The sequence below is a fragment of the Phalacrocorax aristotelis genome, chromosome 7 (assembly GCF_949628215.1).
Source record: "Phalacrocorax aristotelis chromosome 7, bGulAri2.1, whole genome shotgun sequence".
Classification (NCBI taxonomy): Eukaryota; Metazoa; Chordata; class Aves; order Suliformes; family Phalacrocoracidae; genus Phalacrocorax; species Phalacrocorax aristotelis.
In genome coordinates this window covers 43,691,156-43,718,059 of record NC_134282.1, presented here as the reverse complement: position 1 = coordinate 43,718,059, position 26,904 = coordinate 43,691,156, and the positions used below count along the sequence as shown (strand labels likewise).

The following is a 26,904-nucleotide window of genomic DNA, read 5'->3' as shown; positions in this document are numbered from 1 at the left end:
TGATTGCAGCTTATGTTTCAAACATACTTCCTTTTGAGGTAATTAAAGGTTTGCCCTATTTTCCAGCTCATGTAAAGTTTATATAATCATCAACTTGTTGATTTAGCAAGGGAATCTGTGCTGTAAATTACTGGTATAGCTATGAGCAGCCTTGTGCACTGTGCACATTCTGTGCAAGTGGGTTGACAGTCAAGTATAGGTGTGCCAGTTGATCCACGGAATTAAAAATAGATAATTCTTATATTCCAGTTGCAAGAAGCACCAACCTTGGTATGCATTTTGTTCCCATCATTTGTCCTCCATCATTCAATTTTCTAGCCACTAGTATAAATTGGAATGACATTTGAATAGACTGTTTCAAAATTTATTGCTTTAAGATGTCCATTTTGCTATTGTTGTAATAAGGCTTCTATTAACTATCTAATTGATTTGTCTTAAGAGGTTTTGGCTCTGCTTCTGTAATTTGTATACTGACATCTGAACTCTGGGGACTGTGATTTTAAGGCATTTTTTTGGCATGAATACTTGAATGTTTTCTCATCTGAGGGTGTCACTATGTATCTACAACATTATCTGTTTACATGTTATAGGTACAAATCAGTAGTGCTGGCATCTAATCTTTTTGGCAGGGATTTTACTGGTCAGATAATGGCAGCAGGACAAGTTTCTCCTGTGAATATACAGTTGCTACAGCTGACATTTACAGAGTAAAATTTTGCCCTGGAAAGCTAGACTACTAGTGTAATGAGGCAGTTCAGCTCTCCTACATGACCTTTCTAAGACATAACTAATAGCATTTGTTTTCTTGTGGTTGTGTTTGGGTTTGCTGGATGGTACTGGCTTTAGACAGTTCAGCCATCCTGTAAAAATTTATTTAACTCTATTTGAACATTTCTGAATGCAGACTTTTCTTGATCAGAACCTTTTAAGACTTCCTCAGGGGGTCAGGATTGGGTAGTTCACAGGATGGTCCCAGAAAGGGTGTTGTACTGAACCTGTTTCTCCTTGGCAGGATGCTAATGTGGAGGACGACTCCTGTCTGTTCTCACCAGTCATAATGCAGTACAGCCAAGGCAACTGAAGTTTGGAGGTGAATGTATTATGTATGCTTTATTTCTGCCTTGGGTTTTTAATTTATTTTTGGCAAATGCTTGATCAATTGCAATTATTTTAAGTGTAATAATTAACTTTTGCTAATAATAAAATAAATTAAAAAATGTATTTAAGTGTAAAAATACCTTAAATGACATCATACCTCAGAAGGAAACTATTTTTTTTTTTTCTAATGACCTTAAAACAGTTTTTCATTCTGAGACTGAACTCTGCCTTCTTACACCCATTTCAGCATACCAGTCAGAATTCATATCTGAGAAGAGCTATAGTGAAGGAAAATGTTTGCATAGCTGGACAAATAGGGTTAGAATCCTTTATCAAAGTCTGAGTTAAGGTCTATGTCCTGTGGAATAGAAAGTGGCCCTAGTGATGTTTTGTTTAACTCAATGTTTTCCAAACTTATTTCTATCTTATTTTCTACATGTGGCACCTTCGTACAGATGACCACCTGCTCTTACAGCCTAAACCAGCTGTTTAACTGTGTTGCATTGGTAAGATTTTTGTTTTTTTTTAACATCCCTGAAGTACTTATAAGTTTTAGCCTCTGATGTTCTTTAAAGTTCCAGTGCTTTGGAAGGTAAGGCATACTTCAGGCACAGCATGTGGTGGAATAAGTGAACATAGAATGCACTTTACTATCTGTTTGATCTTTCTAGATGCTGATAATTAGTGGTGGCTTTGCTGGGCTGGCTGCAGCAGGAGCTGCCAAAGCAATGGGAGTTCCTGTCAACGGATTTGATACCAGGTGGGGAAAAAAATATGGCTTAAAATATAGAACACTGCTTAACACTTGATAAAATATTCTGGTCAAAGTTCTGCTCTTCTTTGCATTGAAGGATGTTCTTTGAAAACAATCTGACAGGTTTCTCTGTCACAGGCAAAAGAGTCTTAACTCACAAAAATTTGTAACTGTGTTACTTAGGAATAAAAACTTCAAATTATTGATTTGAACCACTTAAATGGTTCAAGCCATTTAATTGGTTTCAAACCACCTACTTCCCAGGCCAAATTTAAGCCAAACATCATCATCTTCCTCCCCTCTTCCTAGTCTCAACTTTTCTTGTTTTCCCTGCATGTTACACTCAGTCCATCCCAGTTCCTTTGAGTGTGAGGTTGCGTGCAACTGTTTCTGACCCTTGCCTCATGGCTGCCCCCACCCCAGTGTGGGTCATTCCTGGGCTGTGATCCCTCAGGTATGGAATTCCTCTCAGTATGGAATGCCTGCTTCCAAGAGTGTCTCACCAGCTGCCTGTTGTCTTAGCACTCCATGTGTCTTTAAATATCTGTTCATATCTCCTATCATAGCAGCTTCTGCTCACACGTGGGGGCAGGGGTGCCATGTGCTGCTCTGGCAGCTTTTGGTGTGTGAGAGAGGGTGTTTACATGGGTTTTGGAGCCAGCTGGAACTGGATGGCACAGGGCATTCCCCTGCCCAGGTCACCTCTGCAGCCCCTGCCCCCAAACCTTGCCATTTATGCCCACTACAGGGCTCACACATGAACTGATTAGGCACTCATGCATGTAATAATTGGGTGTTCATGGGTAAGTTAATTGTGTGCTCATGGGTTAACACAGCAGTTTATATCCAGGATGCTGGTGACCTTCTTTGACCATGAAGCAGCAATATGCCCTTGTGGCAATGTGTGTACAAAGACCCCAGTCTTTTTCTATAAAGCTGCTTTCCAGTTATGGGTCCAAAGTCTCTACTGGTACATGGTGTTATTCCTCCCCAGGTTTCTAGCTGGTGTTCTGCTGTAGATGATGTATTCCTGCCAAACTGCTTCATAGTCAAGCTTCCAAAAACTGGAAAACAAAACACAATTTTGGATAGAACATCCTGTTATGTCATTAGTCCATTTCACTGCCAGTGCAATCCAATACCTACAGTCCCTTTTTATTTGAATAGTCAAGTTTGTGTCCCAAGCAACTCAACTTTTGTGGTTCCTCTCCCATCCTTTGGGAATCTATTTACTTGTAGGCAGGTAATGCCTTTTTTCCCCACTTTACTCAGACAGTTATGTAGATGTGACTGGGCTCCAATTCTGTATCAAAGTCTGGGGACTCTTCACCTGGCCCCATCAAAATAAAATGGGAATCTGCACAAGAACAGCTGCTCCTCTTCATGTATGAGACAGATTTGGGACCTTGGTATTGTAGCAGTGAGGAGCAGTACTGCAATTCTAAACGTACATCGTTAATTAATAGAATATAATTATTATGGACTAATTACTGCAGTATCTACAGCAAAAAAAGGAAAGCACTACCAAAGTTCTTTAGTAATCTGTATAGATTATAAAACACTTTAACCCGCAACAGAGAAAATGTGCCATTTAATTGCTGCAGAACTTATGATAAGTGGTTTATCCACAGGAACAGCAACTCTCATCACTTAAGAAGGCAGATAGGTTTTTCTAACGAAGTTGTTAAATCATATGTTTAAATGTGTTGGGCACAGATTTTTTAAGCAGTGACTACTTAGCAAAACCAGCTTCTTTTTTTTGTTGTTGGGTTTTTTTTTGGGGGGGGGGTGAACTAACTTTAGGTTTTTCTTTAGTAAAATAAACACCCAGGTAAGTATATTAACAGGTATGAAACTAATTTTAATGATCAGTTTATTTTTGAAATTTTTGTTTGAAATAAAGTTTAGCAGCTGCTGAGGTAAGGCTGATAAATTGGCACAGTCTGATTTGCCTGGTTCTTATTAAAAGCTGACTCTTGTCCCTTTTCTTTTAACAGATCTGGTTATGATGAGAGAGTCTAACTACTGTTGCCTTGATACTGGTAACACAGCAATGATTGTTTTTATAAAAATAGAAAAAATATAATCCTGTATCTGTCATCTGCATTATTTTTGCTTGGGCCTCCAGCACTGGAACAACTTAAACTACCTGGAGCAGAAACTCTAGGAGGAGGTAACTGCTGAAACAATGGGAAAGAGTGTTGGAGGCAATGCAAAAGTGTCCCAAGAATATATTGAAGCAAACCTGGTATTATTTGCCAAACAGTGTAAAGAAGTGTATATAGATGTATTAGCACAGCTCTTATTCCAGATAAGATACTGGTTATAACTATTGCAGACCCAAACATATGTTCCTATTCGTATAACATGCTTAGTAAAATATGTGTGTATCTAGATATGTAGCAAAAACTATTAATGAGTAAAGGCTTCAGGGATTATGTTTTATAATTTTTATTCAGTAGTTTAGAGTATTTCCTTCTCTTCGCTAATGATTTCCTATTCATTTTCAATTCAGATTCGGTGATTAATATTTCATATTTACTTTTGAAAGCACCCATGTGTATTACATATTCCCCCATTTACCCTCTTTATTTCTAGTAAGAATTATTAAACTTCTTTGGTTTGCTATCTTAAACATGAAATTGGGGAAGAAAGATCCAACTTGAATCATGAAGAGTATGATGAAGTTGATCATAGAATGATCAGTAATTATGGAGCTGAGGCTGGAGGTAAGTTCTGCAGGATGAATAATTTCTACTTTATGTAAGGTGTATAGATTATACATCAGCATTTAGAAATAACCGATGCGCAGAAAAAATATAAATAATGTCAGAGTTGCTCTAACAAATGAAAAAGTAATAGATGCTATAGTAATAAAGACTCCTTGAAGCCACTGCAAGTCTGCCATGGAATTCTTACCAATGTGTTGTGGGGTAATTAAGCAGAGTCTTTCATAAGTAATGAAAGCACAAATTGGAATATTATCCAGACACCATTCTGTCTTTAAATATTTTATGCATAGTGACTTTTGTAAGCATGGTAACAACATTTTTAACAATGATATCCATAATGCTTCTAAATTCATCCCTAAAGCTTTAACAAGAATTTTCAGTGTCCAATTCCAAATATAGAAAAAGAAAAAAATCAACTTAGAGATTTGTTTAATTTCAATATTAAAAAAAAGGGTTCTGTGCCACTATTTTACAATATGAATGGTAGATTTTAACAGATTACCATTCAGAAGACTATTTTTAGATGAAGACTAAGTTCAGGTGTGATCTGGAAAAGTCAAGTCATGCGGTGTATAATGGTAAGATGCAATATAAAGGTGCAATTATTTGTCTGCCACCAGAGTGTATGTTAGAGTATTGTATAAAGAGTTCAAGTTTTACCAGTGGTTTGGTTTTTTTTTTTTACAACACTGCAGTTCTACTTGGTGATATGCCTAAAATGGGAGACTGTTTTCAAAATGTGTGAAGATATAATCAATCTTAAACTTTTTATTTCATTATCTCTTCGGGGTCACATTTCCAAATTATTTCTTTAGTTACAAGGATATTTTTCTTTTTGAATGGAGGATTATTTTTCCGTAATGATCTGGTTCTAGCAGATCAAACTTGAAGAATGACATCATAAAACTCAGGCTTTAAACTGAAGGACATGGGGCATGGCAACGCTAATGCCATCACATCCAATGGGGGAATAAGACAGGCCAACCAGAGCAGCAACTAAGGTGCCTTGACTGTCTCAAGAGAGATGACAATCAGAAGACCAAACACCTCAAGGGTGTGTGTGGCTGTAGTGGATCCTTGTGTGCCCCTCCAGGGAAACCTGTGTGCTCAGTTACCTCTCTGAAATGCCTGTACACCAGTGCACAAAGAATGGGGAATAAATAGGAGGAACTAGAGATCTGGGTGTGGTCCCAGGGCCGCAATTGCAATTACAGACATGGTGGGATAGCTCGCATGACTGGAATGCAGTCATGGATGGATACATGGATACATACTTTTTAGGTAAGACAGGCCAGCGTGGTGAGGTGGGGGAGTCGCTCTTTATGTGAGGGAGCAACTGGAATGTATCTGCCTAAGCTCTGCCTAAAGGTGGAGGAAGAATGAGTCGAGAGATTATGTGTAAAAATTAAGGGACAAGCAAATATGGGTGACACTGTTGTGGGTGTTTGCTACAGGCCACCTGATCAGGAAGAGTAAGTCAATGAGGCCTTCTACAGACAGCTGGAAGTAGCCTCACAATCGCAGGCCCTGGTTCTCATGAGGGACTTCAACCACCCTGATATTTGCTGGAAAAGCAACATGGTAAGGCGCACACAGTCCAGGAGGTTCCTGCAGAGCATCGAGGATAACTTTTGACACAGGTGCTGGAGGACCCAATGAGGTGAGATGTCCTGCTGGACCTTATACCAACAAAGAAGGTCTGGTTGAGGATGAGAGGATTGGGGGTAACCTTGGCTGCAGTGACTGAGATGCTGGAGTACAGGATCCTTTGTGGTAGAAGCAGGACAACAACTAGGATTACAGCCCTGGACTTCCAGAGAGATAACTCTGGCCTCTCCAAAGACCTGCTTGAAGGAATCCCATGGGTTAGGGCTCAAGAAGGTAGGGGGTCCAAGAGAACTGGTCAACAGTCAAGTACTGCTTTCTCCAAGCTCAAGATCGGTGCATCCCTAGGAGGAGGAAGTCGTCAAGCAAAGGAGCCAGGATACCTGCATGGATGAGCAAAGAGCTTCTAGAAAAACTCAAATGGAAGAAGCAGGTTTACAGCATGTGGAAAAAGGGACTGGCCACTTGGGAGGAATATTGGAATGTTGTCGGGGTATGCAGAGAGGAAGGGCAATGCCCATTTGGAACCCAATCTGGCAAGCAGTGTCAAGGATATCAAGAAGGGCTTCTTCAAATACATCAGTAGTAAAAGAAAGGCTGGGGAAACTGTAGGCCTGCTGCTGAACAAGGTGGGTGCCGCAGGATGCAGAGAAGGCAGAGATACTGAACCCAAGAGGTGGTTGTCTCTCCTCCACACATGGGCTACCTAGACTGTATGCCCTATGTTGTATTATGTGTTGGTATAGTAGTACGATTTAGGCACACAGAAGGCCTGCATGTATGCTGTGGGGCTCAGAGGTTTGTTCAATCTATTAAATGCACAGCTCACATAGTGAAAAACTTATCCAAGTTGTGAGTCCTGTAGCGTGAAAACACTTCAAATACTAATGTATCCTCTATGCACTTACTTTCTTCAGTAATAACTATAATGCTGAATTTTCCTCCTCTTTCTAGTGCTATCATTTGTTTTACTCTGTAAAGACCCATTATCTGAAGCAATTAAAAATGCTATAATTTCACTATGTAGGACTTTACCTGAGGAGGAAAAGTCTTTCATCAGGAACCAACTTGGGAAGTGGATTATGAAGAAATAGCAGAATACTTGCAGCCTTCACTTTCCTCCAGGTAGTAGATACAGGCATTGGCCTGTTCTGGAAAGCTAAGTGAAGACAACAGTCCAGCTAAAAGTATTTCAACTTTACCTTGCATTGACTTCTTCTGTGGCTGCCATACTTGACTATCATGTCATGACTTACTCCAGGATCTGTACTGAAGCTAACATGTGTGGCTGCATATGGGATGAACTGGCAACCGCAATGTCTATATGGCTATCCTGGAATGATGCAATGAAAGAAAGAAACAATACTTTAGAGTACAGTGTTCAAGATCAAAATTCAATTCAAGTTGTTTTCAGAGCATGGCATTAGAATTCTTTTGTGGTTTTTTTAAATGTTCTGCATTCATAGTAATATAAAGGGATGTTAAAGAAACATGATCTTAATCAAGATGTGCTTGCAAAGAAATTTGAAGGTATCTCTATCTTCTTCCTTGGGATTGATTGAAGTGCAATTAATCTGTGAAACACATTGTGCAATGTGAGTCTTATCAGACAATGATGAAGTGTTTTTGAATTTGAAGTAGTTGATTTCTTATTCTCAAAAATAAGCGCCATATGGTTTTGTAACCAGTTCCCTGACTGGCCTCCCAGCTCATTTAGTCTCTGGCTTTCTGACAAAATTGCTGACTTTCTTTGGTCATGCATCAGAGTAAGCTATTAGTTTTAAACAGAATCCTTAACTTGTAAAAGAATGCTTTAGTAACTCATGTCTGCAGTAATATGCAAATTTGATTTACTAGCATGTATAAAACACGCATTAGATCTGTGGAACATGTGAAAAGTTTCCAATACATGAAAGCTTTGACAACTATTTATTTTTCTTTCTCATCAGGGTGTGGTGAACACTGGTTACAAGGACTTGCCAAGTAGAATGGCTACTCAAGCCAGTAGCCTTTATTCCAATAACATCTTGAAATTATTAAAGCCATTTCTCCTGAGAAAGAATATTTTCACTTTGAACAAAAGGACGATTTAGATTATGAGGCTATTGATCATGTCATTAGAGGAATTTTGGTATGAAGGTGAGTTTCAACACCACTTAAACATTTTTGATAAAAACATATAAAATATGTTGTATGAAAGCAGTGATTTTGATAGTGAGTTTAGTCATTCCAAGGAAACATTATCGTTCAGTGTCTACATGACAATGCAGTGAGGAGAATTTCTTGCACGTTTCAAGATCTAAAGCATGGGGCAAAAATTTATACAAATTTTGATACTGTACATTTATTGTTGCACTTTCAACTCATGTTTTTAAAGAACATGTTACTGAGAATCGGCCCATCTTCTGAGCTACTGAACTGTGCCTTTAGCAATATGATTTCAAGTGTGAGATAGGTTATGGACTCAAATCAGTATGTACTGAACAAAGGTGCTGACAAGTTGGAGTAGGTGAGCTGTGTGTGATACTCAAAAGGACTTCAAGTAGTGCAAGTACTTCAAAGGCTAAATGGTTTGACACTTACTATGTCTTTGTGCCAAGGTCAGGAGAAGTTGAGCGTGGTTGCTTGTAAGGAGACAGTGGGTTTCTGTTGAAACTAGCAGGGAGTTTGGCCTCAGAATATGAAATGATTTTCAATCTTGATATGACATCATTAGGCTATATCCAGCATAGTCTCTGTAATAGCAGTAGCCCTCATATCTTCCTACATCCTTTGGCCCTTTATTGTGGGAGGGGAAAAGGAACTAGACATACAGTTAAATCAGGAGGCAGCCTTAAAATCTGTGAAAACTGATATTACTTGTATATTGGCTGCAACTTTCTGTATGTGAGTGTATCTTGAGGTAGACCGATTCTTTTTCAGTTAAGTTTATTTTGGACATAGTAAAGAGGAAGGCTTAATTTCTGTAGTCACAGTGAGCTGAAGATTGACAGGAATCCATATTTGCTTGCAGGTAGCATTAAACCAAAGTACAGGCATGCTTAACATTTAAATATTGGGAGACTGGCATTACAGCTTGGCTAAGAAAGTGTTTGTAAAGAGAAGCATATTCATGTTCAGCTTTTAAGGAATGTAGTCTAGGATTTAGGTAGGTTTTCTTGTTTAATGTTTGTTTCCTGGGCTTGTGTGTGTGTTTTGAGTTTGCTTTTTTCCCTTCCAGTGTCAAGTGTATTACATCTGAAATATATCAGACCAAATTTGGTGCAGTAAGAACACGAAGATGGTTTTTACAACTGACTGAATTCAATGGTCAGTGCTATTTTACAGGCCAAGGTTTATTGTAATCAGTGTAAGGTAAAGGCAAAATCCCATTCCATTTACTTATGTGAGTAATCCGGCTAATTTCAGAAGGACACATGAGTAACCACGAGAGAACTTTGCCTGAAGGGTCACCCCATAATGTAATGAAAGGCAAGATACAGTAGGAATCAATCATAATGATTGTTTTGTTCTGCAACGGGAAGGTGTAAAGTGTTATTTCAATAACCTTCCCCAAGAACAGCACCCTTTGTATTTAAAAAAAAAAAAAAAAGGAGGGGTGGGCACAAGAACAGGAAGAGCCACTCTGTTACAATCTAGGAACATGATGACCACAGCTGGAATTTATATAAAAGGTACAAGGGAATTAATTTATCTATAATTCTTATTGTCAGTTTGGCACTTAAATGATGAGCCATGCTAGGAATAATTATGTAAAAATAAAATGAGCTCCTGAAAGGTAGTGTGGATTAATACTGAAAAGCAGCAGGCAGTGGTAAGTCAGGGTTGCTAACATATCATGTTGCTTTCCATTTGAATGAAAGGTTAAAAATTTAACTCCTCAGGATCCTTGGTGAATTATTGGATACCTTTTGTTACCAAGATACTTTTTCTGATATTAATTATGTATGAAATAAAGAGCCAATATGGTATAGGTTAGGGACCCAATCCAGGGCCAGTTGAAATTAACATAGGCTGTTCTCAAAACATTTTGGATCAGGGCCTGTATATACTGCATAACTCCAGATGTCATTATCTGTGTTGAAATATATGTATGAAATGAATAACATAGCAAGGTTTTGATTATGTTGAATAATATTTTCCTCATAAACAAGATTGTTCTGCTCTTTGCATTAACTGCCTTCAAAAGTAATGATGGAATGAAAAAAGAATAATGCAAATGATAACAGAAAAGGACACATATAGAGCCTTTTCAGGGGTTCACTACCTTCAAAGCACTTGCTCAAGGTAAATGAGTAACAGTAGAAATACCTATTAGTTCAAGGAAAGCAATTTTTTTTGTGGTACAGAAAGTTGATTTCAAAGGAAGAAAAAGAGAAGGAAGTCTGTTTCACTTAGTGAACCATTCCATAATGAAGGTTTGTACAGCATCTGAAGGACCTTCCTTACTGCCTCCTCCCAGGGTCACTGACTTAAAATGTTTTGTCCAAAGTATCATCCTTGTCTGAAGAACACTTTTCTTTGATTAATGTTGGGAAATTTGTACACAAAATTATAATTCAACTGAAAATTAAACTCCTGTGATGACCAAGAGCAAGGCTGTGATATCTTTCTACATTGGGCTTTGTCTTGATTGGAGAAATTCATACTGTACATTGCTTTGCTTAGAGCTTACTTGGATATATTTAACAAAATATTTTGCAAGTGATGACAAAATGTGTCTCCAAGTAAAATATCATATTATATTGCATTAATGAAATGATCTAGTCTTTTCCTAAAGAGGAAAAAAACATTTCCTTAAACCACCAACACATATGGTCAAAGAGACTAGTACTGGGAGCAATAATATTTTCTCCCATGGAAGTATTGTTGAACTACTTGTGTGGTCTGCATCTCTTAACAATGTTCAGATGCTACACTGTGGTCTGTGTTCCTACTAAAGCAGTAAAGGTTGTGAGAAGCCACTGGGGAATTTGACATCTTTAATTTTGGTGTTTTTTTTTTAATGAACTATTTCTCCATATTTGCCCAAGCGGAATATTTTTTTATTTAAGAAATTTTGTTTGGCAGTCCCGTGTGCATCTGCCAGATCTTGGGGTCCCCACTTCATCCTCAGGTTGACAAAGATTCTATTATTCCAAAATTAATTTTCTGGCAAAAACAATGTATACAAGTAATGCATGTAAAAACATGTGCAGGAAATGCCTTCTGCTGCCATGGTGTCAGTGACATGGCTTCAGTGGAACTGAGGTTTGCCTGGTTTTATTTTATGATTAATGAAGAAAAGTGCTCTTTTTAGTCTTCTGAGTACATACTTTTTTTCTTTATAGGTTTGGCAGGTATTTTAGAACTGATGCTTGTTTCTCCTAATCTTTCTTCTACTCAAATGGTGACCAGAATTGTTCTTGCTTGGAATAGTGGTTATCACACTACCCAGGGAGACACACCTGGCCTCCATTTGCCTCTCATACCAGAAATTGTATTTATTATTGCAAAGTGTACTGTCTGCTGCTTTCTTCTCTTGGATGCTTCATTATGACAGATTTGAGTTCAGTTGCATTAGGAGGGACCTACAGAAAGTCAAAACAAGATTAATGGCTTACCCAAAGTGAATTACGAATGAGATTAGAATTTATGAGTCCCTGCCTCAAAACTTTTACTCCAGACACTAAACAATACTGTTTTCATCTTCACTTAGATCCACGATGTATATTGATGCACAGAAATTTTACTGGCAGCCAAAGGACTGCATAATGAGCATTCCTTGTAAATATAGAAATGCCAATACAAGTATTGGCTTTATTTTATACCCACTGTCTCTACAGTAAATACTCTATAGTAAAGTTACATATTTCTGTGAGTGATAAGTTGACCAGAGAAGAAAATGTGTAACAGAATAAGAATAGTGAGAAGGCGTGATGAGAAAACTTTGTCACCTCAGGTATGTGCATCTATATCCTTTTGCTTTTTCATCTGCATAGGACCAGCTTCTTTCTGCATGGTCTTGTCCAAAAAGGAAGATGTATCCGAAAGAGGAAAATGTTCTTCAGTCGATGAAAATACTAGGTTAAATTCTCCAGTGATCATTGGTACACAAGTAACTAGGTTACTTGGCCAAATTGAAACTACATGTGCTTGCCCTGATATAGAAGTACAAAGCTGCATATGAGAATCTGCAATCTGAGCAGGATCCTTACTGGGTCACCTGTCAATTTCTTGGAGTAGAGCATTTTGCAGAGCAGACTTCCTGATGTTTTCAGCTTTAAACTTCCATTTATGATGAAAAAGGTATTTAAAAATTGGATTCTATTCTAAGCAAAGCTGAATGCAAGTGGACCTCTAGTTTGACTTTAGAAGCATTTTAATTCCAATTTAATTTTTTATAGAACTTGAGACCATAGAATCATAGAATGTCCTGAGTTGGAAGGGACCCACAAGGATCATCAAGTCTAACCCCTGTCCCTGCACAGCACAACCCCAAATTCACACACTGTGTCTGAGGGCATTGTCCAAGTGCTTCCTGAATAGCGTCAGGCTTGGTGTCATGACTACCTCCCTGGGAGCCTGTCCCAGTGCTCCACCGCCCTCTGGGTGAAGAACCTTTTCCTAATACCCAACCTGAACCTCCCCTGGCACATCTTCCTGCCATTCCCTCTAGTCCTAAATAGAAGAACCTGCTCTTAGGACTCGGGTCCTAAAGAGACAGAAGAACCTGCTCTTAATACAATTGCTTATCTACAGTTCTGTGACTAGTATAATCGCTTTGGTAGAAGTCAGTTGTCACTATTCAAGACCTTTGCTCTGAAAAAGCATTTTCTAGGATAACTGACCGATTTTTTTTCCATATAACATACCCATCTCTGATGTTCAGTATGTCTTATGTTAGGTTTCCATTGTACTAATAGGGTGTCAAAATCAATAACCTGATTTTTAAGTATTAAACTGCTAGGATGGTCCTTGAAATCTCTTTATGTTCACTAGTTATGTGAAAGAGGTGAAAAATAGTTCTGGACTTTTGGTCCACGCAATTGAGTATTCAGGTGTGGAAAACTTCATGTTATGAAAGTATCTGTGTCAGCAACTTCATGTACAGAAGGAAACCTGTAACAAAAATGCTTGCATAGATGCACAGTGGAGAGGGATAGATTAAGTTAATTGATTCAAAGGGCTCATTGTAAATAGCCACAATCAAAACATACATTTATATTTTAGTTTGATCACATTTGCACTGAGACTAGCCCTCCACAAAGAGGGTTTCCTGCTGGAAACCTGTCTTAGAATCATAGAATGCTTTGGGTTGGAAGGGACCTTTAAAGGTCATCTAGTCCAACTCCCCTGGAATGAGCGGGGACATCCTTAACTAGATCAGGTTTCTTAGAGCCCTGTTCAACCTGACCTTGAATATTTCTGGGGATTGGGCATTTAGAGACTCTCTGGGCAACCTGTTCCAGGGTTTCACTACCCTCATTATAAAAAAAAAAAGTCTTCCTCATAACTAGTCTGAATCTACCCTCTTTTAGTTTAAAACCATTATCCCTGGTCCTATCGCTCTAGGTGCTACTAAAAAGTCTGTCCCCACCTTACTTATAAGACCCCTTCAAGTACAGAAAGGCTGCAATAAGTTCTCCCCATAGCCTTCTCTTCTCCAGGCTGAACAACCCCAACTCTCTCAGCCTGTCCTTGTAGAGAGGGGCTCCAGCCCTTGGACCATTTTTTTGGCCCTTCTCTGGGCCTCCTCCAACAGGCCTATGTACTTCTTGTGCTGAGGGCTCCAGAGCTGGACATAGTACTCCAGGTGAGGTCTCACCAGAGTGGAGTAGAGGGGCAGAATCACCTCCCTTGACCTGCTGGCCACGCTTCTTTTTATGCAGCCCAGGATATAGTTGGCCTTCTGGGCTGCAAGTGCACATTGGTGGCTCATGTCCACTTTTTTATCCACCACTATCCCCAAGTCATTCTCTGCAGTGTTGCTCTCAATTCCTTCATCTCCCAGCCTCTATTGATACCAGGAGTTGCCCTGACCCTGGTGCAGGACCTCGTGCTTGGGCATTTGTTTACCAGTTGTTTCAATCAGTGGGTTTGTCATGCTAATTAGAACTTACAGTAATTTGTGGGTGCAGATGTAGCAGATTTCATAAACTATCTAGCCAGTTTCTGAGTTCTGAGTAGTAATCTGTGGTCAACTAGTGATGTGAAAAAGGTGGAAGAGAGACACTAGAAACACACTTCAATGCTTTTGAGTCATTAAAGACAAGAACCTTCATGCTAGAATTTTTCTGAAATGCTCTCCAAAACCACATATAAAGGCAAATCCTGCATTGACAGGAAAGAAAGATGTGTTTAGATTTTTTTTTTTTAAGGAACTAGGAAACCTATGGAATAGATAAAGCTTACAATAGAACAATGGGTTCTATTGAATGGAAGATGAAAGGCTATTGGCACTTTTATTAAAAAGATTATAGGGTAGTTCTTAAAACTCCAGATGGAGAAAAGCAGATAAATTAGACAACATAATCTACAATTAAGTTCTGTAACTCTCAAGGGAAAAAAAAAGGTAGAATTTGATAAAAGTAATTTTCAAAAATAGCATAGACAGTCAACTCAAAGTACCTTCTAAGTAAGAAATTAAAAAAACTAAGCAAATATATACAAATATATAAGCAAACATATATAATATAACATATATAACATATATATAAAATATATAAGCAAACATATATAGTACCATAGTCGTGCTAGAACTTTAAGAAATAAGATTAATAAGGGAGCCCTGACTTTGAAAGAAAAAAAGGAATCAATTTTAGAAGAGCACAAATAGTTAACAAAATAGAAAATGGTCCTAATGAAAGGAAAGTAAGGTAAAGTCTGATGTCATATGGGAACTGAATTTGCAACTGGAATAAGCTGCAGAATACAAAACGACGGTTACAGCAGTTTCAACATGAAGGGTTGTGCAGAGAAAACAAACATACTATCAGGAGTTTTTACTTTTTAATTCTTACAGGTAACACTTTTGTTTCTGAAGAGGAGGTTTCTTAATTACACAGAATGCTGGATATGTTCAAATGACCTACTCTAGAATATGATTATCTCTGCCTTCTCCCTAAAGCAGTGTTTATAGGAGGGTATGGTACCTCTCTATGCCACTGGGCATAACATTGAACAGGTTACTCAATGTTAAGTTTTCTTCTGTTCAATAGTTACATAATCCAAAACTAGAAGGGTGGTCTTGGCCAGCAAAGCTAGTCATATGAGCAAGCAGAGACCCTTGCTACAAGCAGCGAGGAACGATAGCTATGTGCAGAATCAGGCCCTGCAGGAGAACTATTCTCTTATATGGGCAAATGTTTGCCATCCCTCTTCGTTAGATCATGGAATCTGTTATCCCTAGGGCCAGGGAAACAATTTTATAGCCTTTTTGTTTTCTACTGCCCTTATTTGAGCATATTCCTTTGACTGTGCTATGTTCATTCAAGAGAAAACAGCTTTGCATTTCCAGTTCTGTAATATTCAGTCAGTTAAAAAGCAGCAACATATTCATCATTTGCAGAAGTACCAATCTGTAACTAGTTTAGAGTGTACGTACATCAGGAGAGTTACCATATTAACTCTTATTTGCTATTTTTTTAATCCACCTCCAGATGCATGTGTTGTTCAAAACTTATTAAAACTAAGCTATTTCTTATTAGAGGTAGAATCTAATTGGTAATTATCTTTACTGAAGACAGAGAAAGGAAGTATTTTGGAAAGAAAACAATCTGATAGTAAGCACACCTGAACTGGTTCTCTTATGTGCCCTTAAGGCTTCCTACGTCCTAGAAAAGTGTTCAGTACTAGATCTGGAAGAAATGAGGTGTGGGATTTCGTTAATTCTTTAAAGTTTGGGTTTTTTTGTTTTTGTTGTGGGTTTGGGGGATTATTTTTGTGGGTGTTTTTTTGTGTTTTGTGGTGTGTTTTTTTTTTTTTTTTAAAAGATACCATTACTGGAGAGAAATCTAATGGATGCCCTGGAACTTATTAGAAGGTCATATGGCAGTCAATATATACATAGCAACAAAGCTTATTTTCCAAATGGTTGTTTCACAGTTAGTTTTACATTGGAACCCCATTCGTTGAAATTATATTGTATTACCATACTAGAATAGCTCATATGTGTATTAAAAGAATAAAGTAAAACATTTCCCTCTATGGTAAAATACACAAAAGGAATGGATCAATAGAATCTTAAAATTAATAAATGCCTCAAAGACTGACTGAGCTCAGACTGAACTGGAAGCAGCAGCAAATATTTTCAGTTTATATTTGCATACAAAGAAAGGAGACGTCAATCCTTACACTTAAATTTTGATCTGTTTCATTGTGAGGATGAGGCTAATAATTAGATGAGTGCTGGATCAAAATTATATGTTGCATTGTTGCTTCTTAAAGTTAAGGTGAAAAATCACTGAAGCCAATATTTTTTCTAGTTGTCTTACAAATGAGTACTTGAGATGCATTCTGGGAAATTTACGTTGCTTCTTGGTTCTTGTTATGTTGCATCTTTTCCATGGGCCATAGTACAAGCCACATCAATACAGTCATACAGCTATTCTGTTTAATGCCAAATCTCCTCAGGATGCAGTATCTATAAACTTGCTCCATCTCAGCGATGTTAATATCCTTATATGACAGTTTCCCTTCTGTCAAACTTAAGTCTTTGGACTTAGACTTCTGAAAAGCTTATAAATATTTCTTGAAGATACCAGCCAACACATGGTGTTTGGCTTTTCTGAATGTTCTAAGAATGTTGTCAAAGAGCTGTATTTGTTAGTTATGATGTAAGCATCATAGATTTTTTCTGATTATATTATTTTGGATCATACTTTCAACTCATTCAGTGATGCAGGTTAAAGGACAACTTATTTAAAATTAAGTCAGTATGTGCTCTTTAAATACCAAAAGGAAGACCACGTTTACTAAATAAGGCCGTGTAGGAATTCCAGAGCATATTTTATATCAAAACATCTAAACACAAAATTTAAGAGAATCAGAACTTTATATTTAGCTTGATAAAACACGCTACTCTTACCCATAAAGAATATAATGGCTAAAATAGTTTTAAACTTGATCAGTGCAGGTCAAATATAGTAAAGGTGTAATATTTTTCAGCTTTAACTAATGCAATAAGTATTTTTCTCTTGGGATAGAGTATTAAGAAATAAGCCTGAAAACAATAAAGAATAAGGCAGTAATTGAGGCATTGTAGACTAATATTAGAAAACAATACGTCAGTGTTGATGATAATTGAAAACATGTACTCAAATATATGTCAATGGATCCTGGAACTGCATTGCTGGGATGCTAATTAGTTTCATGGTTGCTTGGTGGATTGGTGTCATAATGAAATACAGAAACCAGAAAACGTGAAAGGAGGAACGTGCAGAAGTCTTATAATTAGAAACGGATATTCACTTGCATAAATTAAAAAAAGAAGAAATCTTTCTCATCTTTAAAGATAAACTATTGGTTCTCAGTCCTGAAGACTTTAAAAGCCTTTCAAAGCCTTTATATTCCTTTACAAAGAGTAAAGCTTGAAGTACAGCAATGCTACGTGTGAATTTTCAGATGATGCATTTTGGCTCAGCTGTGGGCTGTGCAGGAGTGCTGGCAGGGTTGTCTGGTCGGAACACTTCTGGATTTGGGAATGTCCTTGGTATGATTGGGGTGTCAGATTTAGGAGCAAGCAGCGGTAGGAGCACCAAAGTCCTCCCCAAAAGTGAGGATACAGACCTCACAGATGTCTATAGCCATGGCTCTGGGTGGCATACTGGGTATGTACACTTCTATATACTATATGTGCTCAATTCACAGTGTCCTTGTTAAGTGTAGTTAATTAAATTTACTATTCTTTGAGAGGATAGTAGAATATATTATGTAAGTACATGAATTCCTAAAGGTGATGCTCTTAACTAAGCAGGGGGAATATAAATTGGGGGTGAAAGATCTTAACTGCTCATAAAATCTTAAGTTTTATCTAAGTCAAGTGTTGTTCTGAAATGAAAAATTTGATGTTTCAAAAAGCACTGAAATCATTAGATGTTTTTGGAACTTTTATTTTCTCAGCTGAAACAATTTTCTTGTTATGAATCTACCAGCTGTCTCAGTTGATCTGAATTAGAATTTATTAATTGGTGGAAAAAGAAATATTTGAAAAATTGAATTAAGTTTTAATGCTGATTCCCTAAGGAGGGTTTTGTATCTGGTACTATGGAGGCCAATAGAAATTCACAAAGGTTGAAGTTGAAACTTGGGAAGAGAGAAGGGAGGAAGGTACTACTACTTTACCAGTTGGTCACTTAGATTGTGGCAGTGTTCTAATGTATTCAGAGGCATTTGGCCTGCCTTGATTCTCTGTAGGCACAATGTGTTTGGAAACTCTGGTGGGTGAATTCACACAACTCTCTCCCATACATAAGAAACAGTGCCTTCAAAAGAGCTGTTCTAGCTCTGTTTCTTACAAGCTGTCATCCCAAAATGTTCTAGGAATGTATTTTTGGAAAACACTTAAATTAGGTTAAAATTTCCTATAACTATTATATTTTTATTTCATTGTACGAAAAAAGAAAACAACATTAAAAAGTAAACAGGCCTTTCTTGCTCCATGATCTGTTTGTGCTTTGAGTATAAAACACAATGTAATATCTTATTTTGGGCCTAAATAATTTAATTTTGCAGGTCTTACCATTGCAAAAGGAATTGAAATCTCTGACCTTCCTCAGCTTGTAGCTGCATTCCACAGTCTGGTTGGTTTGGCAGCAGCAGCTCTTACATGTATTGCTCAGAACGTGATCAAATATCCATACCTTGATGTTCGCCCTTCTGCCAAAGTTCTCAAAATTGAGGCATATCTGGGCACTATGTTGGGGTGTGGCTTTCAGTGCTTCTTTAGTGGTTTGTGGAAAACTGCTGAGTACTCTTTACTTTAGTCTGTCCTATGAAATTTAGGATTAAGTTCACCAGAGGCCCTTTTTTGTTTTCCTCAAAATACAGCTGAATCTTAGGAAGAGTTGGGGGCTAATTCTCTTAGCTCCTTGTGGAATAATTACTGGGGGTGAAATTACTGAGGCTGAAGTTATATCCACATTTCATAAAAGTCAACTTCCAGGGTGAAATACAGTTGGCATGCTGAAAATTGGTTCAGTGATTGTTCCCTAAGCAACACCACCTGCACTCTTAGATGTTAGGAACACTGAGGGAGCTCAGCATACTAGCTTTAAGAGAGATAATTGGAGAAGGGAGTAGAGCGAAGGCTCTGTGGCCAAACTTGCCCATAAATCACTGCAGGTCCAGGAACTAGATGGAACCATGGAACCATGCCCTGACCAGCACTGTAAAATCATGCCCTGTGACTGAACTTTACTCATTATAACCTCATTATAATACTAAAACACACACCTCCTTCCCAAAGTTACCCATTGCCAAGGTATGACCACCCCTCACTGAGCATGCACTCTGAATTTCTCTTAGTCTATACCTTTAAATCAGGAAGTAATTTCTACACCAATCAGTAATGAAGGTATGTATGACTAGAGTCACTCAAGCTCCACCTAAACGTATAGTAGTATAAAATGCCCTTGAGAGAAGGATGTTAGTGAACATATCATAGCAGACTACTGGGATCAGTCAACGGGCTGAACCTCTTTTCCCCTCCATAGGGATGGCTATTTGGTAAGACTCGAACATTTGGTTATACTAAGGAAATTTAGAGAACAAGGTTGTTATTTTGTATTTTGTGTTTTAGCGCTTTATACTTGTATGTGCTTTGCAGACAGTGCCTTTATCACCAGCAATCCAATAAGAACCTGTATTTCTGTTGTTTGAATAAACTGCACTATTAGTGGATCTGGCCATGAAAAGTTATTGGGCACCACTAGGCTGATAGTGATTGTACTGTTAGTGCATTCCTCGACTGGACTGACAGCGCTAAATTTCCACCTATTAATGCAACAGTCCCTTTGCAAGGGGAGGGAAGTAGCCTTATACAACTTAGCTTAACAAATTTGGAAAGGCTGGAACACAAGGAAGAGGTTGTTAACGACTTTGGCTTTTGTGTTGATTAGGAGAGATCTTGATGTTGGTCTCAAGGATTTATTTTGCTGGATTTGCTAGAGAGGGCTTGTTTAACTAAGAGGCTGATTTAGATTCCATAGAGCATTACTCTGAAGATTCTGATGTGAACAATTAGTGGCTAGAGGAATTGTAGTAAGAGATCTTCTAGGTGCCTAGGTATCAATTATTTCCTACTGCAATGATACACAGCTATTGAAGCTTTGTGTCCTATTTGCTACTTCAAAGCAATCATATATCAAACTGCATTTGTTTTCCCACAATTAACAAATCTGACATAGAAGGAGTAATGAAGACAGGAGCTGGAACACTTCCATTTCTGAGAATTCCTTCTAAATATTTCTAAGTTTTTGTCTTGATCTGCGATAGGTGGATCTGTCTTCCAGCTAAACTAATTTCCAAGGAGACCAGCATCTTTGGTGTTTTTATTCTGTATCCGTAGCCTGTTTTAATTTCTAGTGCTTTAGCATTAAAAATATTTCAGTGCTAAAGTCAATACAGTGCTAGAACAGCATGCTTGCTTCCAGGTTTGCTGAACTCGGCACTGTTTCTACTTGGGCACCACTAGTTGAGTGCTGATTTGCTGACAGCATCCATGGCTGGTATGATAATTTTTGCACTGGATCCAAGCTATCCCCCTGGATTAGTGCCCCGTCTTGGTGTTACAGGACTCTCCTCAATTCTGGTAATAGTATCAAGAGAGCAATTTTTGAAACTCTTCATTGCAAACAAATGTAAGGTTTTTGCACACAAGTCCAGCATTTGCTGAATGCTAGCCACAATACAGTCTTGCATGTTAGCTGAAAAATTTGGCATAAATTATGAGAAATCAACAAAGCACTCTGCAGAATGTTTGTCTTGCCCTATGGAAATCTGTAACAAGTCTGTAAGGCCCTGAAGGATCCCACAAACCATACTGCAGAGATCCAAAACTTTTTAGCCAGCAGCAGTGCTGTAGAATAAGCTGTGCATGTTTATCTAGCCAGATGTATATGTAATCCTAGCCGGTGCTGTAACTGTGGACTAGTTTTGGAAAGAAATAAGAGAGTAAGGGGGATTGTCCCGCAAAATAACAAATTATTTCAGCTCCTATTATGGCTGTATAATCTTTCAGCAAAAATTCTAAAGGCGTATCTGTTTACATGACCAAACCCAATAATGATCGTAGGTAAGTCTTCTGCTAACTGTGTACTTGAATGAACTTTTATTTGCTTTTGTTTCACTTATTAAATGTTTTAGCAATTATATAATTTCTTGAAATATGAAATTAATTTTTCTTTCCCTTATGTTGTGTTTACTAAATTGCAGGGACTGACACAGCTGTAGGTGGAGAAGATACACCTGTTACTAAAACATCAAACAGTTACTCTGGCTGAGCCTTGTGTGCAGAGGGATTTAATCTTGACAACAGTCTTGACAATTGTGGCTGCCTTGATTGGTTCCTCTGTTGGAGCTAACCTGTCATGCATTGTGTGTGTGGTAAGGAAATACCACTAGTTTGTCCCCTTTTCTGTGTGAAATAAGACTAGGGCATCTACTTTTGAAAACTCTTAGAAAGAAGATATTGCAGGAGATTGGATGACTGGACTAGCTCCCTGACAAAATTTTGCTCATAATGGTAGAAATAATGACAAGTTATGACAACTGGATAGATGTCTAGTGGGTTTTCTAGAATTAGGATTTGACAAATGAGCTCCTTAAATGCCAAGAACAGGAAAGAAATCAGAATATGTCTGAATCACATGATGCTGAGCTATAGAGAGATATCCAGCCAACTCAAGGATTACAGGCAGTATATATGTGCTAGGAGAGCCCTTTCTCACTTTTTTACCCTGCTTTGTAGTAGCTCCTTTACCTATTGCTCAGGCGCTTCCACGTGGCATTTCACTGAACAATGTAAATATGTTGTCAGTTCAGTTCCTGCTGGTCACAGGCATGGTGGACTGGGCATTGACTGGCACTCACACATCAGCATGGAGATTAAACTACTGGCCTTGAGAGTGTTGATTCCTTTAGATCAGAGTGGTGGTCTTATAGCATAAAAGAACATGCATATGTTTGCCCAAGTTCTAGCCATTCTGTATGTAAACAGTTCCTACTACACTAAATCTGGCAACTGAACAACTAGGAAAAGCAATAAAAGAATGTGATTTACTCATAAAACCAACAATGTAACTTAATATTTTATAAAACGCTGAATGGCCTTCACTGAAGGATCTCACCCAGCAACTGACTTTGAGGAAATGGGAAATGTGCTGTTTCATAACAAGCAGGAGGGGAGATGTTCTCTGTTTAAATAACATATCTATTTTGCTAGGAAAAATGTTAAGGTAGTTTAGGGAAGAGAAGAAAATTGTTTAAAAATGGTTAAAACCCAAGGTTTTCTCAAAGGCGAATCTGAAAATCTGTTTGAAATGTGTGATTTTTATGCCAAGTGGCATGCTGAAGCTTTAAAAAAAAAAAAAAGAGGCAATGCAATACTGAACTGTTGAACCATCGCTGTATCAGCTTCACAGCTTGTTAAAGTAAACTGTAATGAGCTGAAGAATAATGCAGTCTGCCTTCCCAAACAAACTATATGAGAATTTACAGCAAATGAACTATTTATTTTGGGATTCTTTTAATGGACTTGGAACTGTTGTTTCGACCAATATGCTCAGGCCTTTGCCAAATGTAATTTTTGGGTGGATATGGCACAGCATCTACAGCAGGAAGGAAACCTATGGAAATTGTTAGAACTTGCACTGAAGCTGGATTAGACCAAACTATTGAAATGATAAAGGAGTCTAATTCTATTTAAAGGAGTCTAATTCTATCATAGCCTCCAGTGAGAGTTCAGATATTTGTTCAATTACTCAACAGTAGGCTTTTCAAGCTACCTGGGGTCTTGCATAACATTCTTATATTTCACTGTTTACCATCACTTTAATCATGTCAAACTCTTGTTTCCAATTCCTTGAATCTATCCAGTTCATGCTTGTTATCCAAATATTAAAATTGTAAAATATGTTTTCTTTCTTGTGCCACCTGTGTCTCATCCGATGTTAGCAGTCATTCCTCCCTGGGCTTTGCCCATAAATACAGACATCTACAATCATTAGCCAACTTCATGCCTAATCATCTCTGATCATATGTATATGCTATGCATATACATATATGCATATGTATATTCCTCAGAAGCTGGAGTGTCCAGAGCTTTCCAACAGAGTACTGTTTTTCTTTACCTTGAAGCCTGGATTGAAAGCCTAAGCCTGCTGAGTCATTTACTGAGCGCACCACCTGAGTGTACACTATTAAAGCATTGTCCAGCCTCACCTTGACAAGTCTACTGTCTTTGATGCTAAATTTTTCCCTTGATTTTAAGTGTTTCAGGGCGCAGACTTTGCTTCCTTGTCTGTTGCAGACTAGTGCTAAGTATTAACTGTTATTTTAGTGATGTACTGATATGCAAGAGACTTGAAAATTTGAATTATAGACATTAAAAATACAGTATAAGCTAAGAAGGGACTTATAACAAATGTTTGGTTATTAATCACAAGGTTGTATTTTCCCTTTTCTATGTTTGGCAGTGAAACCATTTGTTCAGATGTATTCAAAAAGTACGACATTTTGGGGACCTGGTACCTACTTGTCATTGGTAAAGCCATTTAATACAGTGTCCCAGATGTATGTGACACTAGTCCTTCCTAATGCTTCCTGATGTAGTGAATTACAACCATAATTAATGTTACAGTTCTAATGAAAAACATTGGTTAACTAAAAGTATCACACCTGATAACACAGCGTACCTCTTTGCAGTACTACAGTCCTCATCCTCTTGTGATGATACAGCATAGGGCAAAAGGGTTCATCAAGGCCCTAGATCTAAGACTACACTAATCTTAATTTCATCAGGTTTATGCCATTTGCCATATCCTGGAATTTTGAGGTTTTACTACTGATGTATACTCCAGTTCTGATGTAAGTCAGACCTTTTTATGATTAGACCTTAATGAACAATGCTTCACTTTACATCTGTGAACTCTGTTGGGAGTTTTTTTCATCTTAAACAATGAAGGCCTCTAGTGTAGAGCTGGGGATAGAGGAAATACAAAGAATCTGGGCACAAACCTTAAATGGATTTTTTTTTTTAACCTTTGGCTGGTACTGGTTTATAGCAAAGAAGTGACATGCAGTTAACTGAAGTTACTTCGCCGGGCCGCCCTCTTCATGTTAATTCTCATAAAATAAAAAAATCTCTTGCTTTTCCTAAAAATGGGTAACCAGCACAGCCAAGATTTATGCAGGGTAATCAGCTGTTCAGTCTGAGATTTCTCCAAGAATGGCAAGCTTTGGCCAACATTCATTTTCAATTTGCAACAACAACAAAACTTTGTGTCATGATAATTTTGGTGAGTTCAATTTCTGTAGGATACCTATACATGGAAAATGCTAACAGAGATCAGGAAATGTTCAGTTTTCACACATGTTATCTACAGGAGAGCATAGCCACTGAGTTGAAATATGCCAGCTAATCATTCTTCTTTCATGATAAAAAAATTGCAAAAAGTTATATTATTTTATGAATGCTTGTGAACAAAAGATTAGCTTCCATATATATAGGAGAAAATTCTTAACTAAAATAATTTTTAAGCACCAGATTGCCTGAAGCTGTTGAGCACTTGCTACATAGCCGGCTGATCTGTTTTGCACCTCCACTGAAACCTGAGGTAAGGCCTACATCTTCCCTCCCCTAAGTTATGGGTGTTAGAAGCACTGTATATACCTACAGTTGTAATCAAGCAGACTTCTCCAGCTGACCCAAGAATACAGTTGGCTTCTTTTGGATGCAGCTGCATACAGCCCTTAGCCAAATAGATGGGTCATCATGATGAGGGGCCTCTGAAAGGAGAGCGATGCTGAAAAAAAGGAAGAGAACTGCCAAAGTACATCCCCCAGCAAAGCAGGCTGCTGTAGAGAGTAATGTTAAGTACTGTTGTTTTTGTATAGTCACATTAAAAATCCAACAGAAAACACTCAAAGTCCTAGAAATTTGTTATTAGTCAAGATGTTTATATACTCTTCTCCTGATGATTAAAGAAATTACTTTTAAAAGGGTCAGAGGCGTTATTTGCAATAAAATAGTGAATTACAAATAGAACACTGCAGTGTTAAAAACACACACAAAAAATTCAATGTTCAGGGTGTTAATGATTTGTGGTTTTAATTTTCACTCACTCTTTTGTCTCTTTTGGATTTTTTTTTTTTCTGTATAAGTCCTAGGCTTGTGAGGAGGGCAAATCCTCATCCTAATGTATTCCACACTGCATAAATCAGGAAGACCATAACAGCTGTGATCATTTTTCTGGAGATGCATATGACCTGTAGCATCAGGAAGAAAGGCAAAAATGGCTTTATACTGCCTCTAGGCCTTCCCCCTCCTGAAGCTGCCAACTGTTAAACCAGAGACTGTGTAGGCCACTGATGACAGGTGGGGAACTGGTAATTTCAACAGCACCTTTTCAGATCTTTGTATCACCTTGCACTGGCCATATTTCCTTCACATAAGAATTCTTCACTGCTTTATCTGTTTTAGAGCTGCTTTGCATCACTGAACCCAGCTTAATGATGGGAGTCAAACTATATTAGATTTTGCTCCAAGCAAATATGCAGGTGATAGCTGATAAAGGAAAGTTTACAAGCTAAATTTAGTACTTCTGAGAAGACTCCATGTCAAATCTTTTCAGCTGACAATCTTAAAATGTCTCTGACTCACTGTTCATCCTATAAACTCAGTCTGGAAAGGCAAGATGATGTATCTACTTTTCATAAACGTCTGCAATAGGTGTAGCTTTATTGCTGTAAATGTGGCTAATCTGCTTGCATTGTTGTATCTGATGTTGTAAGTTTGTCAACATTATATTTGCATGCATTTTAGGAACTTGGAAACAGCAGGGTAAACACATTTCTGTGTTAGACTGCTTTTATTCCCCTTTGCTCAAAGTAGACCTATGGTTGTCTTACACCTGGAGGCTGTTCTCCATGTAACAGTACACTAAATTCCTTTGGCTCACACATGTCAGTCACTTGGAGGGCTGCTGCAGAAGATATAAAAATGGTACAGCCAGAACATTCTTGCCTTCTCTGGTTGCCAGGCTCCAGGGAGGCATAGCCAGCCCTGTGGTTGAAAAGGTTAAGAGGAATGGAAGTTGGAATGTGATGCTGATTTTAATAATGACTCTAGGAGATTGAACAGATGTACAAGCCATCAAGCTTGACTTTACTGGGCAAACTGTGAACAACACAAAAAAAAACAAACCTAAAACTGGTAGGCACATGGGTAAGGATGTGTGGCAGAGGAATCCCTGCTGCTTCTGCAGATGTCGCATTTCACAAACCCAAGGCTTCAGTGAGCATGAGGATAAGGGTGCTATAGTTGATACTGCTGCTACTACAGCTCTAAATTAAGCCCCATTTCTTTATCAGTAGTTACTCTAGAAATGCACCATTCATGAGCACTGTGTCTAGAGATTTTAGTAATTACTCGCAATTGTTAGAACTGCGTTCTACCATCTACAACCCAAGTTGTGGAATCTCTTGGACTACTGAAATACTAATTCCTGGACCTAC

At 38.0% G+C, this 26,904-nt stretch overlaps 1 pseudogene; it reads left to right on the top strand.

Moving 5' to 3' along the window:
• Window positions 1-1,553: 1,553 nt before the first annotated feature.
• Window positions 1,554-19,173, top strand: LOC142060584 (NAD(P) transhydrogenase, mitochondrial-like; annotated as a pseudogene).
• The last annotated feature ends 7,731 nt before the right edge of the window (window positions 19,174-26,904 follow it).